The sequence below is a fragment of the Pogona vitticeps genome, chromosome 4, assembly GCF_051106095.1.
Source record: "Pogona vitticeps strain Pit_001003342236 chromosome 4, PviZW2.1, whole genome shotgun sequence".
Taxonomy (NCBI): domain Eukaryota; kingdom Metazoa; phylum Chordata; class Lepidosauria; order Squamata; family Agamidae; genus Pogona; species Pogona vitticeps.
Genome location: NC_135786.1, coordinates 179,646,542 through 179,657,813, shown reverse-complemented (window position 1 = coordinate 179,657,813; position 11,272 = coordinate 179,646,542). Strand labels below are relative to the sequence as shown.

The 11,272-nt window shown below is 42.1% G+C and overlaps 1 long non-coding RNA gene across 2 annotated transcripts; it reads right to left on the bottom strand.

Annotated features, from left to right (window-relative positions):
• Positions 1-282: 282 nt before the first annotated feature.
• Positions 283-8,528, bottom strand: LOC140706389 (uncharacterized). Of its 2 annotated transcripts, none has more exons than XR_012086031.2 (2): positions 7,213-8,528; positions 283-3,203 (listed from the first exon to the last, which is right to left on the bottom strand). It is a non-coding gene; the product is annotated as an uncharacterized LOC140706389 (long non-coding RNA). The 2 variants fall into 2 exon arrangements; XR_012086030.2 differs by lacking the exon at positions 7,213-8,528 and adding an exon at positions 4,714-5,863.
• Positions 8,529-11,272: the final 2,744 nt, after the last annotated feature.

Sequence of the window (11,272 nt, the reverse complement as noted above, 5' to 3'; positions counted from 1 at the left end):
ACGTAGGGCTGCCTTTGAGGCTGCTGCGGAGACTACAGGTGGTGCAGAATGCGGCGGCCAGACTTCTTAGTGGGGTGAAAAAATACCAACACATTTCCCCCACTCTGGCCGCATTGCATTGGCTGCCCATCCGCTTCCGCATCGACTTCAAAGTGTTGATGCTTACTTATAAAGCCCTAAACGGTTTAGGGCCTCGATACTTGGCGGAACGCCTTCTCCCACCAAGATCTACCCGTGACACCCGCGCAAGTCAGGAGGTGAGGCTGAGGAGCCTAACGCCGAGGGAGGCTCGGAAGGAGAAGAGAAGAAATCGGGCCTTCTCGGCGGCGGCTCCTCGCCTCTGGAATAACTTACCCCCTGATATTCACGCAGCTCCCTCGCTGGGTATTTTCAAAAATCAACTAAAAACACTGATGTTTCGGCAGGCCTTCCCCTCAATCAACTCATGACCCTTCCTTCCTCTCCTTTCCCCTTGTGTCTGTTCTAGTTGTTGAAAGTTGAAAGCTTTTCTTTATGCGATATTGTTTTTATCTACTTTGTGGTATTTTTTGGTTGTAAACCGCCTAGAGTGGTCCTAACCAACTAGATAGGCGGGATATAAATCGAATAAATAAATAAATAAATAAATAAATAAATAAATAAATAAATAAATAAATAATATGGGTGTAGGTCAGCTGTACTACTTAGTTTCTGACATTACTGCATGCTGAAATGATAATGAGAAGAAACACCCTTATTCTGCTGGATTAGTTCTGAATTTAAACTCTTTTGTTTCTTTGTTTTCTTACCACTGACCATGCTGGCTGCTGAGAGATGAAGTCCAAGATTTCTGGAGAATTAAAAAGTTCTCTGTCCATGCTCTGGTTGCACAATTCAGCTAATCCTGAAGTGAATGTGTAATTATAAAAATATGATTACAATATGAAAGTCACCACAGGATATGCTGAATATGGTACGAGAACTATTACTATTATAGCCTATAGACGCTAATCAACTACAAATATATAAAATAGGACAGGAGCAGTAATTTATCTGCATCCTCTACTATAAAAGGGCCCAATCGTATAATGTGAGAACCTATACGAACATTTTAATACTTCATAAATTGCTGATAATTCCTCTAGTAAAGCAGTCAGGGAAGTTTTACATATTATTATTCCCACTAGATTCTGTCTGACTTTTATTTTATTAGAAAAGTAAAGTCTACTTTTGTGCCTTTACAGGAGACTCTGCATACTCGGCGTGTTATTAAAATTCCCCAAGTGTAGCATCCTCAACCAACCATTACCAATTCCAGGCACTGGTTCAGTGCTTGCACTGTTTCACCCAAACAAATAAAAAGCACTTAAAGATGACCTCTTCCTGTAGTCCTTTGTGGGGCTGTTGTGGGGGGGGGAACCCAACCAACCAACCATGGGGGACAAGATAGTAGCTGCAGAATTCTATAGCATAAATTAGTACAGAAGCTAGCTGTGGTCCCACAGCACCATCTTCTGGCATTGTTTCTCCAACTAAGAGCAGAACTACTGAAACACCATGCCTCTGATAAAGGATCAAACCAAATGTTTATGGCTAGCTTCTCATTAGAACCGAAGTCACCTTTGTCTTCAAGAGACAAACTTAACAAAGGAAGAATGAGCTTATGGACTGAAGAGCAGTAACAAAACTAAGCAATCATTTGCAGATTACAGGAGGTGAGGAAAGCTTCTGTTGCAACATAGTTTGATGTGCAGTTCAGTCTTAAGAAAGCACATAATGTATCCTGAGCATTGGAAACAATATTTTATATTTTTATAAAAGAAGCTAAACAAATGTCTAAACAACAGTTGATATTATCCTGGTGGTGCAGCATCCAACAGATTTCCATGATGTTTTATACAGTTCTCCTGGTTTGGAAGTTATTGCTCTCTATCCAGACATTACCACAGAAGGGCTACAGAAGGGGCAAAGGGACACATTGGACACCTGAAGACCATTTGCCTCCTCATTCTCCTTTTCCAGCACAAAAGTGTGAATTGCCACTTCTGATTTCCCTTTTAAATAGTCTGTATGCCCTCTCTGCACAATATCTATTTTACAAATTCAGAAATAGATTTCTATCAACTTCCAATTTCTTTCTTTTCTTTTTGCCTTGAGGGCATTTTTGTGGTCAGTGTGCCTCCAGAGGGTCCTTTGGCAGAAAACTGGCTCCTAGATCTGCTGAGACTGCCCATCCCTGCGTTACCATATTTAGCATTTCTTTTGTCACATCCTTTCTTTGATTATGTCAAACCTCCCTTTGCCTTGTCATCTGAATATTGAGGTAACAGCTGCTTTAAATCACCACAGAAATAAATATGCTTTCTTTAAGAATCTTCACTTAATTCCTCTCTTTCTCTTTTCACTGCCACCAACTGTCTGTTGCCCCTATGTGTGTATAAATTTCTCCCTTCACTCAGGCCCTTGTAACACCTTCCACGTAGCCGGCTCTCAGGTAATGAACTCAGCAACACCCTACTTTAATAGAATAAATGAAGTTTTATTAAAATAACAATGCTACAAGAATGTTGTTTATTCCTGGGTTTAAAATTCATTCAGCACAATCCTTCACTCTCGCTATTACCCTTCCCTGCTTTCCATCTCCCTCAGACTGCTCTCTCAGAGCATCAAACCACCCTTTCCCAATTTCTCTACATCAGACTGTTCAAAAACCTCACAATCACTTCATTCTCCTATTTTCTCCCAGCCAATCAGTATCATTCTTACCAACATACCACACTCCTCACTCACCCTCCCGTCACATACTTTCCAAACTATATAAACAACACATTTAAATATAACCAGGCATTATACCCTCCATTTGTAATGTTTTTAGAAAATTAAAGGCCAGATTCTTACACTATAAGATGTACAGTATAGAGAAAATGAAGATGGGAAATTATTCTGCTTCTCTCATATTAGAAGAACATCCACTGAAGCTCCTTGGTGGGAAATTTTACACAGATCCTGGGTAGGACTTCTTCACATTGCTTATAGCTAAGCTGTGGAATTTGCTGCCACATGATGTGATGGTGGCTGCCAACTTGGACATCTTTACTGCTCAGATAAACACATTTCCGACTCTCAATTTATGCCTCTCAATAACAGTTGCTGGGATCATGAGCGGCGGTGTGCTGTTGCATTCTTGTCCTGCTTGTGGACGTTCATAAGCATCTGGTTGGCCACTGTGAGAAAAGAACACAAAAATAGAAAGACCACAACTCTGCATATGCTCCTGTGTTCTTTACGTCCTTGGAAGGACTAGTCATTTTGTGAAATGCACATTATTCTCTGTCACCAAACTTGCATCTTTAGCAGTAAATACAATATCTATCTCCCTTCTGAGTATATCTTAGTTCTTTTGTCGGATGCCTCATTCCATTCATTACTGAAGGCTGGACTCTTATACCAGGGAGCAAGCTCTAATGAACCCAGTGGGAATTCTGAGCAGATCTGTACCATGGAATTGCACCATAAGCATAGTATATTAGCACCCTCTAGTGATGCTTTGAAACAATATCTACTGAGGCACCCAAACAGCCATTTCAGGAGTACATTTTGCCAAGTAATAATGAATCTAATATAAGGAAAGGTTAGAGGTAAATGCAAAACAGTGTTGAAGGAAAATACTTTAAATGTAAGGTGGGCAATACATAGCCCCTCAACATGTTATTAGGTGCAGCTCTCACAAGCCCTCCCAGCAATAGTGAATTATGAGCAGTAACAGAAGTTACACCTCAACAGTACCTTAAAGGTCAAAAGATACCTATCCTTTTAAGACCCTATTTGTTAATGATCAGCTGACAGATGTGACCGTCTGCTCTTTTGGTGTCTGCTATTTGTAGAGATTTTGATGACACTTAACATTTAATTTAAGGCACATCTTCATGGATTGTTTGGATTAAGTCTTTAATGTCTGGAGAAAATATTTCAATCATACGTTTATATGACCAGCACAGAAACTGCAAGTGTTTCTTATTTTTCTATTACCTAACTCTCTAGTGGGTTGGAGACCACAAATAAAAATTGACTAATTACCTAACTCTTTGTTAATTTAAGCTTTTGTTTTTCTATAATGACAGAATGCACTAGCAAAATATCTGCATTCAGCACAAATGCTTTTTGGAACTAAGTAGAATTGCTCTGACCTTGAGCTTTGTGATTTCTAACAACATTCAGGATCAATAAGAGAGTGGATAGCTGGATATTATGGCCTAGAGAAGCTGATCAATAATCTTAAGTGAAGCCTTCGTTTATCTGCTATAAGAAACATGTCTGGCCCTAATACCAAAGTGATAAGGATGTAAATATATAATGAAGTTCTAATTCAATAATACGTATACTGCATTAGCAATATCTTACTTAAGCAAGAAAACATTTGTAAAATTCTCAACAGCTTCCAATTAATATAACAAAACATTACATAATGGTGGGATAAGGTTTGTTCCTAGGTAAGCCCCCTTGCACTGACAGACAAAAAGTCACATGAGCAACAGCAAGAACAAAACTATCCAAGAATAGCAAATACCATACTATTTGTGGAATTCCATTGGAACAAAAGCAAAATCAAAATCAGATCATTTGGGAAGAAGCGAGCTCATTCCTCTTGTTAACTGAAATCTAGATCCCATCAATGAGGTGTTATGACTACATAACACATGGGTTTTTTAGTTATGGGAAAACAGTGATACATACCAGAGGGCTTCAAAACCAAATAGTTATTCGTTACAGTCTATAGCAACAATTTTTAACCTCTTCCTGAAAAGGTCTTGTCTTGTAAGGTCAGCAATGCATCTGCAAATTCAAGGCCAAAAGCTGAAACCCTTGTGATGTCACAGGGAAGGAGGGTAAAGCACTCAAGAGTTGGGAAGACAGCACTGCTTCCGATTATTTGTTTAGTAAAAATATTTTTACTCCACTTTTCTCCTTTAAAAGGATTCAAGGTGGCTTACATAATTGAAAGACAATATTTAAAGCTAACAACAGTGAGTATACAAATACTAAAAAGGATCACACAAATACCATACTAAAAATGGTAAACACCAAAACCCATTGAAAGCAGTAAGATACAACAATCCATTTAGGCACGAGATCAATCTGAGTAAAGAAGCCCAAATGAAGATGGCGAACCAGGTAATATGTCAGCCCAGATCTGGAGGAGGAACCATTTTTTTGGTAGCCGAGGAAGCAGCAAGAAGTGCTCAGCTACTGCAGTGGTTGCTGCCATTTCTGCTAGGGCTCAAATCCTGAGTGAACTTATCTCTAGCACACACAACATGTTTTCCCAGGCCCTGCGTACTGCTGGCAGTTGTGGAAAGCTCAACAGGGTGCATAGAAATATTTTTCCTAGGCCCAGTAGCACTGCTGCCAGGGCTCATAGAATGAAAAGGCTCCAGAGAAGCAGCTCCAGTGTTCCACCCTCTGCTTTGCACCAAGTGTTATGATGGATTTGATTACATGCACCCACAGCTCTCTTCCCCATTCCATTCCATCATGCTTGTTTTTTATATGCTGGCAAGCACCGCATACATGCAAAGAAAGATCTTTGCACTGAGCCAATGAATTCTGATGCCAGTTGAGAAAGAGTGTAAATGGTCACCTGCAGCTTAAAAACAGCTCATAATCAAAACCCCAACTGTCTACTCATCCAGCCCCACTCACTTTGAGATTTCTTTCTCTGTCTATAGATCCAAAGAAGAATAGCAACCCCCTGAAACTTCAGCCTGGTACCCCAGTCAAAAAATTCCCTTAGTTTCTGAGTAGACGATCCAGACTCTTGCTCCTGTTGCCTCTCAGTGAAACCATTCTGTTCTAATCCTCCCACATGGGCTGCTAACACTGAAGCATTCTGGGCACCACTTAAAGAAGCTGTCTACAGTATATATAATACTTCTGAGATGGAAGAAATACAATTCCAGTTCCTTTCAACTAGGGTTGTCAGATGTCAGGCAAAAGGAGGACGTGTCCTCCTTTTTAGCCTAATGTCCTCCATCAGGCAGGCAAAGATAAAAACCTTTAAAAGGTCAGGCTTTTGTATATTTTATGTTATAATTTTGGATGGGAGTGGGAGAGGTGGAAGGGCCCCATTCCCCCTGGCTTTCCCCACCCCCACCTGCTTGCCCACCCCGCCACCTGCCACCGGTGCTGGAGCGCTTCCTTTCACTGCCACCGCAGCTGCTCGGCAATTCGCCATGCCCACTCAGCCCATGTGGAGCCCAGAAAGGCTGCGCGAGTGGAGCGCCGCCTGCCGAGCCAGGCAGGAGCAAGCAGCCCCCGAGTACATCGATGGGAAGGCGAGCGCCCGGACTGTGTGTGTTCAAAGTCCCTTTCGGGGACTCCAACTCCCAAACTCCCCAGCCTTGAACTTATGACCCTCGGGGGAGGGAAAGCTGCCTCATTTGGTTTTGCCTGGTGCCACTTTCCCCCTGCCTGTGCCTCTGAGCCTGTGCAGAGTGCAAGCGGCTGGGGGAATCCCGCAGTCGGGCCAGGGTGGGTTTGGGTACAATTGGCTATTTAAATAATGTTTTTTGGTATTTTGGAAAAAAAACTCAATTGAATTAATTTTTATGTTTTAACATGACTGTTTCTTGGTCGGTTCACTAAGAGACATTTATTGGCAGCTATTGTAATAAAACCATATTGATTGCGGGTTTAATCTGGAACTATTCAAATGAAACATTCAATATGTCCTCCTCTGTCCTCCTTTTTGTCTTTCTGTGTCCTCCTTTTGGTACCCATGTATCTGGCAACCCTACTTTCAACACTATTGTACTAGCATGGAACATGCGACATAAGTACATAATGGGGTCCATCTAATAAAAGCATACTCTACAATTACATAATAATGCGACTTTCCCAGAATGTAATATTTATTGGACGGATCAATAACACAAAACGTCCCTTATCTTTTGGTTGCAACCCTTAGGAATCTAGCAGAGAGAAGGAGCAGCCATCTTTCACTTAGGAAAAAAGCAGTGTAGCTTCCCTGCTTGCTCATAAATTTAAAAAATGGATACTCCCTGATAGACAAAAAAGGGTTGCATAATAATTACATTCTTTGATTCTTTTGTCATCTTGTTTTCAGCAATCATGATGTAAGAATGTACATAGGAGACCTAGAAAACTGGGCATAGAATTGATCTGTATTTGTGATCATCAATACCTTTTTAAAAACAACATTACTTTTTTCTTTACCTGGTCTTCACCATCCAGCAGAAGAATTTTATGAAAAATCCCTTTTCTGGCCGGGGAGTTCTCTATGCAAAAAAAAAAAAAAAGCTGTAAATGCAGATCCCTTACCTCATATCCATACTGAATAAAATTTTCCCTGAAAAACTGACTCATACTTAAATAACGACTAAATAGTAACAATCATGTACCATCAACTCAATTCTGACATATGGTGACCCTTTTCAGCGTTTCCCAGGTAGAGAGTACTCAGAAGTGGTTTACAGTACTATTCTCTTCTTCTGGGGGGCATCTTGGGACTGTGGAGCTTACCCAAGCCCACACAGGCTGACTTGACTTGCAGGAAGCACAGTGGGGAATCAAATTCCCAACCTCTGGCTCCACAGCCAGATAACTAAACTACTGAGATATCCAGCCAACTCTATGAAAGATTAATTCTAATTCATCAAGGATTATTTCAGCATCCTCTCCCCATGTCACTGAATAATTGAGTCTCCATGCTTATTAAAGATCTGTTTGGTTGGTTGTTGGATTCAAAAATTCCCCCCAGAGACATGTTGCTGGAAAACCTTGAGGTACTTTTGACTAGCTCAGCCTAGCAATGGTGTTCCTTGCTGTTAATACCCAGGTTAGCCTGTGCCATTTTGTGATTTATTTATTTATTTTTGCACATGGTGTATATGAGAAAAGGTGCCTGGGTATACTATATGTGATGCAGATGGCCCAGTTTTTCCAGTAGATAAAAGCTGATCTCAGAGATACCATTAGGGGTGTGGTTCTGTAGCCTGGAAGATCACAAATGTGATTGCCCCCATATAACTTTTATTGTGGGGTCCTCTCAAGCAAGGATGCTCTCCTCCACTTATGTGCTCCCCCTTTCCCATAGCCTCTCCCCTTTCTTTCCCTATCCCAATATATATGCGACTTCTTCCCTTCACCACCAGACAACAGCACATTTTTGTCTCTCCCAGAGCCGAGAAAACTTACTTTTGAAACTACATCTCCCAGAATTCTCTGCCATCATGGAGTTCCGGACAAAAAACAAAAAAACTTCCTAAGTTCTGTTCTTTCCGATTCATTTTCTACTTCACTTAACTCTTTTTCCTGCCAGTAACATTAATATTTGAACTTTTAAAGAAACAATTATTACTGAGGAAAGTGCAGTGGAACCCAGCAGCTTGCTTGTGTCAAAGATCCACACGTGTACAGAACATTATGGGAGATGCTCAAGGTGCCAATATGGCTGCAGCTTCCCCCAGAGAAGGAAAAGTAGAGAAAGCTGTCACTGCTTGTGGTGAGAGGAGGAGGAAAGAGAGAACTTGGACAAGGTAGTCGAGAGGGTGGTGGCCGATCAGCTTCAGGCATTCCTGGATGAAACAGATGCCCTGGATCCATTCCAGTCGGGCTTCAGGCCGCGCCATGGAACAGAAACGGCATTGGTCGCCCTGTGTGATGATCTATTGAGGGAGGCCGACAGGGGCAAAGTGTCTCTGCTGGTCCTCCTCGATATCTCAGCGGCCTTTGATACCGTTGACCACGGTATCCTCCTGGGGAGGCTCGCCAAGTTAGGAATAGGTGGCCGGGCATTTGCTTGGCTCCGTTCCTTCTTGGAGGACCGTCCCCAGAGAGTACAGCTTGGGGAGAATGTCTCGGCCCCGTGGAGCCTCAATTGTGGGGTCCCACAGGGGTTGATCATCTCCCCAATGCTGTTTAACATCTATATGAGGCCGCTGGGGGGGGTCATCAGGGGGTGTGGGGCTCTGTGCCATCAATATGCTGATGACACGCAGCTCTACATCTCCTTTTCACCAACTACAGGAGATGCCGTTCTGTCCCTTCAGCGCTGCCTGGAGACTGTACAGGAATGGATGCAGGAGAACGGGCTGAGGCTGAACCCGGACAAGACGGAGGTACTGAGGGTGGGCGCTCCCACAGCTGGGGATTTGGGAAACTCCCTCATTTTTGGAGGGGTGACCCTGCCTGCCAGCAATGGGGTTCGCAGCTTGGGGATTCATCTGGACCCGGCGCTCACCATGGAATCTCAGGTGGCGTCTGTGGTCCGTACCGCATTTTTCCATCTTAGGCGGATAGCCCAGCTGCGACCCTATCTTGACGTGGGGGCTCTCACTACTTTGGTACATGTGCTTGTAATCTCAAGATTAGACCACTGCAATGCGCTCTACGTGGGGCTACCTTTGAGGCTGCTGCGGAAACTACAGGTGGTGCAGAATGCTGTGGCCAGATTACTTAGTGGAGTGAGAAGATACCAACATATCTCCCCACCCTGGTCGCATTGCATTGGCTGCCCATCCGATTCCGCATCGACTTCAAAGTATTGATGCTTACCTATAAAGCCCTAAACGGTTTAGGACCTCAATACCTGGTGGAACGCCTTCTCCCACCAAGATCTACCCGGGTCACTCGTGCGAGCCAGGAGGTGAGGCTGAGGAGCCTGACGCCGAGAGAGGCCCGGAATGAGAAGACCAGAAATCGGGCCTTCTCGGCGGTGGCTCCTCGCCTATGGAACAACTTACCTCCTGAGATTCGCGCCGCTCCCTCGCTGGGCATTTTCAAGAAACAATTAAAAACACTTATGTATAGGCAGGCCTTCCCAACAGCTAACCCCTGACGATCTTTTTCTTTCTATATTACTTTGTCCTTTATCTTTGTTAATTTATAATGCTTTTAGAATTTACTGCTGTTGATTTGTAAGCCGCCTAGAGTGGTCGAATAAGACCAGGTAGGCGGGATAGAAACGAAATAAATAAATAAATAAATAAATAAATATAAATGAGAAGAAAAAGTAAAAATAAAAAAAAATGAAAGAGCAAATGGGAGTGGAAAAGCAAGAAAAAGGTAGAAGAAAGTAAAGAGAGCAGCAGAGAGAACATGGCACGTAGGAGAAGAGAGAATACTCACATTTTCAAGGCCCATTTCAATTGTTATAAGGCCTGCCTCCTCCACGGTTATCTTCCGCTGCCATCACTGGAGGAAATCTATGCCTTAAGAAACATTTCTTGACTATCACTGTTGAGATCCTTAATTGTTTGCTGCTAGTTTTCTACTGCTGCCTCGTGTGCTTGGTGTCTGGCATTTTTTCATCCCCCTGCACACCTCAGCTGCCATGGTCTTTGCTTCCATGGGGCTTATCGGAGTATCCTGCCTGTGCTTCTCCATATCCTTTTTCCATTTCCTGGAATTTTAAGTTTAACCTGTAATCCGTCCAGAGTAGTACTTAAACTAATAGGGCAGGATATTTTTATTTATTTATTTATTTGATTTATATGCCACCTATCTGGCAGCCAAGGCCACTCTGGGCTTTCTACAACAACTCAACAGAGAAACAATAGAATAACAAAATATGACAACATCAATATATTAAAAAGTGCAAACCAGAATACCTTAAAATACAGCGGAAGATATCGTGGAATACAATACAATAAAATACATATACATCAATGAATCAATCAATCTTGTCATTATCTTCTTTCACGCTGACAATTAAGAACCTGTCACATTTTAACCATCCATCATGAACATAGGCTAGAATTATTCCCTGCCTATCCCCCCTCACCCCATCATCATGGCCCTGTGTAAACAAAATAAATTGACCATCTTTTCAAATTGTCAACTCATCTCTGTTGCCACTCTCTGGATTGGTGAAAGACAGAAATGGTTCATTTCCATTGATGCAGGGCCTGCCCCAAATATCAGAATGTATCTACAAATCTGACTGAAGGAACTACACAGCAACCTATGCCTGTAGGATTTTATATGGGAATTATTGTAGTATATAATTTGTCATCTACTGTTTCTTTGAATCGGCCATAAACATTTTTATTTACTCAGGCTTTCCAGCTTGTTAACTAGCAAATTTTATTCCAGTATTCTTATAATACCCTCCTGGGCTTTTATTGTTGCATTTCCCCCTTCTGCACTGTTTGTTTCATATTACAGTATCTTCTACTTTGAATCTCTTGTTGATTTGGATGCATAAGCCAGTCTGATATACAATATATTAAAAAGTGCAAAATATATAAAACTGAACTGCAATGTATCAAATTTT